Genomic DNA, 11,134 nt, shown 5'->3' with positions numbered 1-11,134 from the left:
GAGTATTAATTAGCAATTCCCTTCAGGCACTGACTAGTGAATTTCCATGTATCACCAATAACCTAATTGCCGCGTGGAACCAGGTGCTGAATATCTAAGCGGCCTCCTCCTCCTCCTCCTCCTCCTCCTCCTCCTCCTCTTCGTCGTCGTCGTCGTCGTCAATTGGTTTTTAGTTTTCTGTAAAAGACAGCTTTGAGATGGCTTTGTCTGTCCGTCCGCACTTTTTCTGTTCGCCCTCAGGTCTTAAAAACTACTGAGGTTAGAGGGCTTCAAATTGGTATTTTGATCATCCACCCTCCAATCATCAAACATATTAAATTGCATCCCTCTAGCCTCAGTAGTTTTTATTTTATTTAATGTTTCAGTTACACATAATCGTGTGTCTGGCAACATTATAGGACAGACCACCACGAGGACGTGGTTAAAGTTTCATGGTCCGCGGCTCATACAGCATTATACCGAGACTACCGAAAGATGGATCAAGTTTCGGTGGCCTTGATTGTACGCTGTAGAAAAAACTCGATTGCGCCGAAGAAACTTCGGCACATTTTTCACTAGACGAAAATGGCTTGAAACCGGCGCGTTCATTTCGTTCGTGGCCGCCTTTTGCCGAGTTCATTTATCACCCACTAGTGTTATATCCCCCGCACATTTGTTGTATAACTCCAACCGCGATTATTTATCCCGTAGGTCTGAATGGATGAGTTCATTAGCGTTTTGCCGAAATATTTATGGCGGGAAATTCATTCGATGTTGTAGCGAACGTCTCCAGGCAGCCAGAGGCGGGAGTAGTTAATTGGCTTGAGATAATGAGAATCTAAAAGGGGAGTGCATAGATTAATTCAATTAAGTCCGGAGTAGTTCATACTTAGAGAAACACGTGCCGCAGCTTATCGCCTGGAAAGTATTTTCTCTCGCAAAGAGAGTGGAATTTTGAGGGTGTCATTCATGAAACTGCTGAGTGGGCAGAAATAATGAAATTTATCGATTTTGTTGTCTTTGGAGGATACATATTGTGATGTATTGGGTTTGGTTCTTCTCTCTCTCTCTCTCTCTCTCTCTCTCTCTCTCTCTCTCTCTCTCTCTCTCATATAAGCAAAATACTTTCCCCTCTTATCTTACATAAGCAGCCTTTTGATATTTCTCTCTCTCTCTCTCTCTCTCTCTCTCTCTCTCTCTCTCTCTCTCTCTCTCTCTCTCTCTCTCTCTCTGACACACGCGCACACACACACACACACACACAAAAGCAACCTTTCCACTCATCTCCCACAAGCAACCTTATGAAATTCTCTCTCTCTCTCTCTCTCTCTCTCTCTCTCTCTCTCTCTCTCTCTCTCTCTCACACACACACACACACACACACACACACACACACACACACAAGCAACCTTTCCACTTATCTCCCACAAGCAACCTTATGAAATTCTCTCTCTCTCTCTCTCTCTCTCTCTCTCTCTCTCTCTCTCTCTCTCTCTCTCTCTCTCTCTCTCACACACACACACACACACACACACACAAAAGCAACCTTTCCACTCATCTCCCACAAGCAACCTTATGAAATTCTCTCTCTCTCTCTCTCTCTCTCTCTCTCTCTCTCTCTCTCTCTCTCTCTCTCTCTCTCAGACACACACACACAAGCAACCTTTCCACTTATCTCCACAAGCAACCTTATGAAATTCTCTCTCTCTCTCTCTCTCTCTCTCTCTCTCTCTCTCTCTCTCTCTCTCTCTCTCACACACATTCACCCCCCCTCTTCCAATACACACACACACACACAAACAACCTTTCCACTTATCTCCCACAAGCAACCTTATGAAATTCTCTCTCTCTCTCTCTCTCTCTCTCTCTCTCTCTCTCTCTCTCTCTCACACTCACACACACACACACACACACACAGCCTTTCCACTTATCTCCCACAAGCAACCTTATGAAATTCTCTCTCTCTCTCTCTCTCTCTCTCTCTCTCTGGGCCTTGTTCATACAGTAGTGAAACCATTAAAGTATTATGGCAGTTATACAAGCGAGGGACTCCCGGGGAAATCGTTATGCATGGAGAATTAATGAGATAAGCAGGCTTGGAAATATGAGGTTTGATCACGAAAGAATCTTATTTGGAGCTTGGGAATCCATTAGAGAGCATCACCATGATAAATGGAACAAAGCATTATTTTTTTTAGAAAGCGTTTTTATTTTCTTTGAAAATATTGCTACGGGGTTGGTACGAAGATTTTCTCTCTTTAACGTCTGTCAGAGATTACGTCAGAAGGCGTCATTATTGTGTCTTGACAACTTGTCAGTCAACCGTTCGTAATGGTAGGTTGCCAGGGCACGATATTCAAAACTCCAGACTCTTTGGTGTGCCTATAGAATCACATTTTTCTAAAGGTATGCATATGCAATATTTCATTTATATTCATTATGGAGAATACGTAAATAGCGATTTTTTTAGGGGGGGGGGATTTTTATCTGATATTTAGAAAAATATCCCTCCTAAGGATATTTCGATAATCCTTATATAAGAGAAAGCTTCTACCTTGTCTTATGCATAAACCTGTACATATTATCATTCACATTAGGTATGACATAATACTAACACTTAGTGGAAAAAGGACCTTATTACTGTCCTTTTTGTTAGCTTTCGTAATTCTGTGCTTTGACACTTTCGTTCTTGTCTGAAATCCAGATCTGTTACGAAAGTAAGGGAAAACGCAAAAATTTCCTCAAAAAAAACTCACACACAGAATGTAATCTCTATCAAAACTAAATTCCAGTACTGGAGACAACATATTTACTTTTTAAGCAATAGTTTAAAATGAGTCAGGGAAAACACAGGATTGAATCGCCCCCGTTGTGGGGGTGGGGAGGTTAGTGCCGTCACTGCACCTCACGTGGTGCACTGTAGGCATTACTGAAGGTTGTTTTTAAGTTGCCCTCGGCCCCTGGCTTCACCCACTTTTTACTCTGTATGTCCACTCCATCTTCCTTTTTTTTTCTGCTGTCCAACCACTCCAGCTCCCTCTTTTCACGGTCTTAAGTGCTAGGAATTACAGCCCAATTTTAATAAATCAGTTAATCATACGATTGATACTCGAGTTTTCAACATCCACACAGCATCTCTGGGAGAACGAAGACCGCTCTCTTGTCTAAGTAAACCCATACTTCATCTTGAATCAAATCAACCGTGTGCGTGTGAAGAGCCGCCACAGATCTATGAATAATACGTCATGCAAAGCCGGATCAGTTCCACATAATTCTCAAGAAACTGAGTAGCACCTCATTTCCATTTTCCTGGAAGAGCGGCCAGGGCCGTGACGCGATCCTTCAAAGAAAGGCCGTTATATACTTTCCAGCGAAATTTTCGGGAGGATTTTTACACCCGTAACTTTCACACATTTCATGGAAGAAAAAAATCTTATCTCTTTTCTTTAAAGCATCGAAATTAGTTTTGGTCATTTTATTCAGAGATGCTGCTCAAGTTCAGATTAACGCTATCACGCTAGATTAATCGATAACGACAGTGAGCTACTGAAGAAGGCCGTGAAGGAGAGGAACGGTATTCTTGAAGAGTGGAATCATTTGCATTTGAATAGGTACTGGGAGAGGATTTCGATTGAGGTCATTGGAGAAGAGAGAGAAAGGATAGGGGAGAGAGAGAGAGAGGAGATCACTGAATAAAAGCATTTAAATGTAGGGAAAGGGACAGCTTTAGAATCTCCTATTCGCTCAGGTAGAAAAATAAGATGATACTATGAATGAGCTTACAGAGGTTAGGGAAGTCAAAACCACCAAGTTTGAACTTGTGTCAGGCCTTGTCCAAATTCTTTGAGATGTAGAGAAACTTGTCCTAGTAACGATTTGAAAGCTCTGGGAAATATAACTTTCTTACTGATAAAGTATTGTTTTTCATTCAGGAGCCACCTTAAATATGTATGTGAGCTTAAGTCAGAAATTCATGTCGTAAATTATATGATGTATATAAATGACTTGGTCAAGTGGTGGTTGTCAGTAAGACACTCGTGATTTATAGACAAATATATACGTGTGTTCCTCATTTGAATAAACAAGCTTTTTCATTCAGTGAAGACATGTTTTTATTGTAGCTCAAATTTAAGCACGAATGATATATCTATAACATTTCTAAAGCAATCCACTATTTTCCACCTCTTTCCTCTCACAGTCAAAATAGTTAGGAATGAATGTTAATCTTTTATTTGTGTAGATATGAAATCATAGATATTGAAAATATACATAAAGAACAGTAAACAGTGACAATGAATTCTCTCATTTTAGATGCAGTATACCACCATACTTTTATATTTCCGCTACTTCAGTTTCCATTCAAAAGCACATTTATACGAAGGCGGCCACATGGAAAACGCAGCATCAAAGCGGAATTACCACAGCAAGCACCGGATTCATTGCGAATTCTGAACTCGCCCTGTTTTCTTGACCAACGCGAGGTGCAGCGACACCGTGTCCCGGAGAAGTTTGGGATTATTTTCTTACCACAACCCCATCTCTCTCTCTCTCTCTCTCTCTCTCTCTCTCTCTCTCTCTCTCTCTCTCATTCTATCGCAGAATGTCTCCCCAGATTTAAGGTAATGCGATAGATGCAAGGGCTTTGTGATTATTTTCTTGCCACAATCTCTCTCTCTCTCTCTCTCTCTCTCTCTCTCTCTCTCTCTCTCTCTCTCTCTCTCTCTCTCTCTCTCTCTCACACACTCATTCTACAGAGTGTCACCCTGATTTAAGGTAATGCGATAGATGCAAGAGCTTTTGTGATTATTTTCTGCCACAATCTCTCTCTCTCTCTCTCTCTCTCTCTCTCTCTCTCTCTCTCTCTCTCTCTCTCTCACACACACACACACACACACACATTCTGTCTTGGAGTGGCGCCCCGTGTTTAAGCCAGTGAGATAGTTACAAGAAGCTAGTGATTATTTTCTTACCACAACCATTTCTCTCTCTCTCTCTCTCTCTCTCTCTCTCTCTCTCTCTCTCTCTCTCTCTCTCTCTCTCTCTCTCTCTCTCTCAGACACACACACACACGTGCTGTCGTGGAGTGTCGTCCTGGGGTTAAGCCAGTGAGAGAGCGACATCTCAGCTGCTGGGCAAAGATAACAAAACAGGATCAGATCCTGTCCAGAAGACAAGGAAGTTAAAAGACCCGATTCACTGTTGTTCTCGCAAATCCTCTTTTTTAAAAGTTTTTCTTCGCATCTCAGCAGCCTTGCCCAAGCCGGAGAAATGCCCTGGTCTTCCTCTCGACATTTCTATTTTACTCTCTCCGTTAGAGAGGAAGGTATATTTAGTTGTTTTGAAAATGTGGTTTATGCCTGTCTGCCTACCTGTCTATCTGTCTTTATATCTGTCTATTAATATATCTATCTACCTACCAAATACAGATATATATATATATATATATGTATGTATGTATGTATGTTTGTATGTATGTATATATACATATATATACGTATACTATATATATATATATATATGTCTGTGTGTGCATTTATTTATATAATATTGAACCACAAATGCCCCTTGACATTGAATTTACTTTACTTTAGGAATGTCTTACACCCAAAAGGAATTATATATGATAAATTCATATACCCTGGCCAGGATTCGATCCTATGTCTTATGAGTTCGATGCAGATATGACCAGTTATTTATCCATTCAGTCATCTCTGTAGGGGGTGAAATACCCTATCATCAAAAATGTTGCAATTTCAACCCCGCATAATTATTACACATGCTAACCAATAGTTTGAGAACCAGTGACCCCTAACTATATGGTTCCGGACATGAGGAAAATTCAAAACTCTGGAATTCAAATATACCTGAGATTTAGAAAGTAGGCAAAAGTGAGAAATAATCACTAAGCTCAAAGGTACTGAATGTCTGTTATAATTACCATACGTCTTGACCAAGTTTCTCAAAAGCAGATCTCTGACTATCATAGTTTACTGGTCTTAATTGGCTTTTGACTTGGAAAACATGGCCAAGTAAATATATTGAGGGAAAGCAATCACCAATACGTAGGTTTTATCAGAATAGGGGGAACGAAGAAAAAAACTAAATGATAAGTTAATAGTCTTAGAATAATAGAAATAAGAATATATAGTACATTCGGCACAGTATCGAAAGGTGATGACACTTTCGCCTTAAATGTAATTATTTAGTGAAAATAGGTAAAGGTAAATAATATTGAATAATCGTCATCACTGAAATTACCGCCTACTAAAGAAGAAGAAGAAGAAGAAGAAAAAGAAGAAGAAGAAGAAGAAGCACAGTATCGAAAGGTGATGACACTTTTGCCATAAATTTAATTATTTAGTAAAAATATGTAAAGGTAAATAATATTGTTGAAATTACCACCTACTAGAAGAAGAAGAAGAAGAAGAAGAAGAAGAAGAAGAAGAAGAAGAAGAAGAAGAAGAAGAAGAAGAAGAAAAAGGAGGAGGAGGAGGAGGAGGAGGAGGAGGAAGAGGAGGAGGAGGAGGAGGAGGAGAAGGAACTCTCGTAACGGTACTAATAATTCCAATGACCTTTAAAAAAACAAAACGCCAAAAGACCACTTTCAGAACCCCTTAATGAAATGAGTGAGAGAATACAGACGATGGTATGGCATTGGAGTACGAACGACACCAGGACTTATAATGATGCTCGGAATAGTCCATAATTACCTTGAGCTTTGAACTGTGAGACCTACTGTAATTACCGGGTCATTAGCAGGGGAAATTGTCTTCTGTGCCCAGGTCTCAAGTCTTTTGGGTCCAGAGGAAGAAGTCAGGCATGCATTTGTTGTATTTGCTGCAGATTTTCATTTATTTTTCTCTCGTAAGCTGAATTTCGTGTCTTCTAATATTTGAATTTTTTCACGTATGTGGTTATTGTTAACAGGTAATACACACTTGAATGATTTAAAATCCATCTTCTGCTATTTCTCTTTATGTATCTCCCACAGCCAAGTAAAACGTTCTGCATGCAAGAATATGACAAAATTCATACTTGTAAATTTAAATACTTTCTCAGGGTTTTCTTAATTTACATGAAATATAGCTGTCCTTCATTCACAGTATTCACTTATAATTTCCTGTCTGCCTGCGTTTTTGTTTCTTTTTTTTTTACAGTTCCATTAGAATTCGGTTGAAGCTTAAACCCAAATCTGAGTACATTTGCATCATCACTTTTTTATAGATGTTTCAGAAATTTCTTCCTTTTTTTAATCATCTGCCTCTCTTGCTTTTTTGTAGCGTAATACTTCTTGCTCTCTGTCTATCTATCTGTCACTCTTTATATGTATATGTATATTGTAAAGAGTAGCGCAAAAATCCTCTAGGAAACTCTTCTCCTTCCCTGCTTTGGGTTGGTTTGAACCTTTGAAGGTCGGGGAAATAAGGGCTCAGAGAAAATATAATAGTTTGGGGACAGTAAACTGGCTTTGCACTGTTTTCTTTGGTACAGGGAAAGAAAATCGTTTTCTATGATATCCGGGTCGGCGATCTGGGTCAGGACATCGCCCCCCCCCTACCCCTGTCCAGAAGCAATAAAAGGTCAGGGCCAGGATAGCTCTCCCTCACACGCGCCCGCTAGTTTAAGCCGAGAACAAGTCCAGTCTTGGGCCGTTGCCCCTGCCCTCCTCTTCCGCTCGCCGCCACGTGGATCCCATCGCCGCCCTGTGTGCCCCGTGTTCCATTCCACGTGGCCTTAGAAGACTGCAAGGGGGATTGCAAGTCTTCCAAACGCGAGCTGACATTAAACGGCGGCCTTTTCATCATCCCAAGGGCGCCCTTTTCCGCCCCAATCTACGATTTGAAGAAATACCTTGGAGAGGGAGGCTACCATTTATCCACGCTCCCACACGTGTTTCTCGGCAGAAGACGTCGTCATCCCTGCGCCCCTACAAATGTGGTAATGTACCCAAAACGAGTTGCTAGTCACGATTACTTAGCCCTTTTGCATTTATTAATCTCTGGGCCTATAACTTTGTGTTCCCTGATATTCCTTGGTTCAAGCCAGGCCCACGTGTTCACAGCTTCTTTCCTCTGAGTCACAAGTAACGCCTCGGGGAGTCCTTGGCGCCTTCAGTGCACCCCGAGTAATTCAATCCCAAATTCCAGCATTAGATGTGTAACGTGGGTCCAAATATCGTTTCAGAAAGACGCCTGTAGCAGAATTATCCTTGGTCCATGTTCCTGGCATTCCCAAGCTCCCCCTTCGGGAGGACTTCTACGGCAGTAATTTACCGTATTTTCAGTTAATTTTCCTTTTGACCTTGTGTGCTATCAAATATAACTATTTTTATATCCACGTGTTTCACGCACTTCCCCTAGTGAAGAGCCCTCCGCTCCGTGTGTACTTCTTTTTTTGTTTGTGTTTTATATGTCCTGGGTATCTTACAAGGCCATTTTCGAGTAAAAGTAATAATTGTGGAGTCATAAGATCCACCTGCACCAGGAAACATATAAAAATGGCGACCTGACCAGTGATTCTCGTAATGATTGCATCCCCCTCTTCCCTTTGTTGTTTGTGTTGCAATTTGTGAAATCAGCAATTAGCTCAGCTAAGCTGGATACGAGACAGATTACGAACCTTTGAAAAGCCAGCGCAACAGGCCAAGGAAATTCTGCGTAAGTAAACTGTGTTTATTTAGCGTAGGACGCTGTAGAAAACGTGACTAGTCCTAGGAATTTTTTTTATAGTAGGGCGCATGTCCGAGGAAACCGAGAGAGAATCGCCGAAAACTTAGCTTTGGAAGCCTTTGCACGCGGCTTGCATGCCATTCAATTAGGTTATACAGGTGATAAATCATTAAAGGAATAGTGCGCATATTCCTCCTGTAGAAACGAGTGATTTCGAAACCGAATCATTAGATATAGGCGAGAGACCTCGACGTCAACCACGTGTTCGAAAGTCAGATTAGCATTGCTGACGCATTTTTACCCTCTCTCTCTCTCGTTTTAGAAATAGGAGCGAAAGCGTATATTATACGCCCAGGACGAAAAGGGTCAACAACCGTCGTCTGTTCCCTCATTTCGGGGAAGTCCCCGGGTGTTTACGGGTGTTCACGTCGTTCATTCATTTGGCGCAGACGGCCTTGACCGTCCATTCCGTGGCCCAGTTAGGAAAAAAACATTTGTTTGTTTGATTTGCTTCGCTCTACCAAATTTTGCATTGTTGGGGGTCTGACATTATATGTTCTGTATTGTTCTGTTTTTCTGTGGTTTTGCTTTGTGCTGTTACTACGGCTGCGTGTGTTGCCTATCTGTTGTGAATGTGGGATGGCCACCCACCTAATTGCCCTTGAGAATTACACTTCTCCCATAAGTCAGTAAAACTAGCGCCCTCGCTGATCAGACGTCGTCTGTGCGGAAATTCAGGCGCCTATATATTCTATTCTTGTCCCCAATAAATCCGTGTCGTCGGTAATTCGGGAGACCTAAATATATATCCCAATCTAGTCCCCAAGTAAGCCCGTTTGTCGTTACCTTGGGAGACCAATCATTGCTAACTTATCGTCCCCAATCAGCCCGCTTCGTCGGTAAACCGGGAGACCAATCATTGCTAATTCATCGTCCCCAATCAGCCCATTTTGTCGGTAAATCGGGAGACCAATCATCGCTAATTCATCGTCCCCAATCAGCCCGCTTCGTCGGTAAACCGGGAGACCAATCATTGCTAATTCATCGTCCCCAATCAGCCCGCTTCGCCGGTAAATCGGGAGACCAATCATTGCTAATTCATCGTCCCCAATCAGCCCGCCTCGTCGGTAAACCGGGAGACCAATCATTGCTAATTCATCGTCCCCAATCAGCCCATTTTGTCGGTAAATCGGGAGACCAATCATCGCTAATTCATCGTCCCCAATCAGCCCGCTTCGTCGGTAAATCGGGAGACCAATCATCGCTAATTCATCGTCCCCAATCAGCCCGCTTCGTCGGTAAACCGGGAGACCATTCATTGCTAATTCATCGTCCCCAATCAGCCCGCTTCGTCGGTAAATCGGGAGACCAATCATTGCTAACTTATCGTCCCCAATCAGCCCATTTTGTCGGTAAATCGGGAGACCAATCATCGCTAATTCATCGTCCCCAATCAGCCCGCTTCGTCGGTAAACCGGGAGACCAATCATTGCTAAAGTCATCGTCCCCAATCAGCCCGCTTCGTCGGTAAATCGGGAGACCAATCCTTGCTAAATTCATCGTCCCAAATCAGCCCGCTTCGTCGGTAAATCGGGAGACCAATCATACGTCCTTTGAAAAGTGTCCAAGATTCCCACAGCTCTGGGAAATTAATTCTGTGTGTTACTAGCGTCCTCTCCCGCCTGCAAAATGTCGACACGGTCTCAGCAGAGCGAGGATTTCAAGTTCTTCATGTCCTCAGGGAAGGAACTCGGCCTTTCCGGGAGAGAACTAAGAGACTGGGTACAGGAGAGGATGGACGCCATACAGGCAGAACGACAGGCTCAGGAGAGACGAGAAGAAGCCGCAAGGCAGGAACGAGAGGCAGAAAGACAGGCTCAGGAGAGACAAGTAGAAGCAGAAAGACAGGCTCAGGAGAGACGAGAGGAAGCCGCACGGCAGGAACGAGAAGCAGAGAGGCTGGCTCAGGAGAGACGGGAAGACGCAGAGAGACAAGAACGTGAAGCAGAAAGACTGGCCCAGGAGAAACGAGAAGAAGCCGAGAGGGAAGAAAGGGACAAGCAGCGTGCCCATGAACTCGCAATGCTGCAACAGAGTGGCCCTTCGCCTCCACCTGCCCCCCAGGGGATGAGTGCCTTCAGCCAGGCTCTCGCCTGCATGCCGAAGTGGACGGAGGCCGAGCCCGAGGTGTGGCTCGACAGCGCCGAGACAGTGTTAAGGCCTGCCCCTGAGTGCCGCCGAACTCTCCCTGGTGTTGGGCAAGTTCCTTGGAGGGAAGGCCCTGATTGCCTACAGGGCCCGACCCTCCCGCCGGAGGAGCAGGAAAATTGGGAGGTCGTACGCCAGACTATTGCCAAGGCGTACGAGATAACCCCTGAACGCTGGAGGAGGCGCTGGCGCGGGCTAGTGAAGGAGGCCAATCAAACCTGGGCAGACTGGGCCTACAAGTCCGAGCGTGCCCGTGCCAAATGGTTCGAGGCCGTGGG

The 11,134-nt window shown here is 43.4% G+C and overlaps 1 long non-coding RNA gene across 1 annotated transcript; it reads left to right on the top strand.

The window, feature by feature from the left end:
* Window positions 1-7,347: 7,347 nt before the first annotated feature.
* Window positions 7,348-8,312, top strand: LOC136853271 (uncharacterized). The gene is made up of 2 exons (XR_010857411.1): window positions 7,348-7,917; window positions 8,164-8,312. It is a non-coding gene; the product is annotated as an uncharacterized lncRNA (long non-coding RNA).
* The last annotated feature ends 2,822 nt before the right edge of the window (window positions 8,313-11,134 follow it).

This window comes from Macrobrachium rosenbergii, chromosome 27, assembly GCF_040412425.1.
Source record: "Macrobrachium rosenbergii isolate ZJJX-2024 chromosome 27, ASM4041242v1, whole genome shotgun sequence".
Classification (NCBI taxonomy): domain Eukaryota; kingdom Metazoa; phylum Arthropoda; class Malacostraca; order Decapoda; family Palaemonidae; genus Macrobrachium; species Macrobrachium rosenbergii.
The sequence above is the reverse complement of the archived record's forward strand: the minus strand, read 5'-3'. Positions and strand labels throughout refer to the sequence as shown.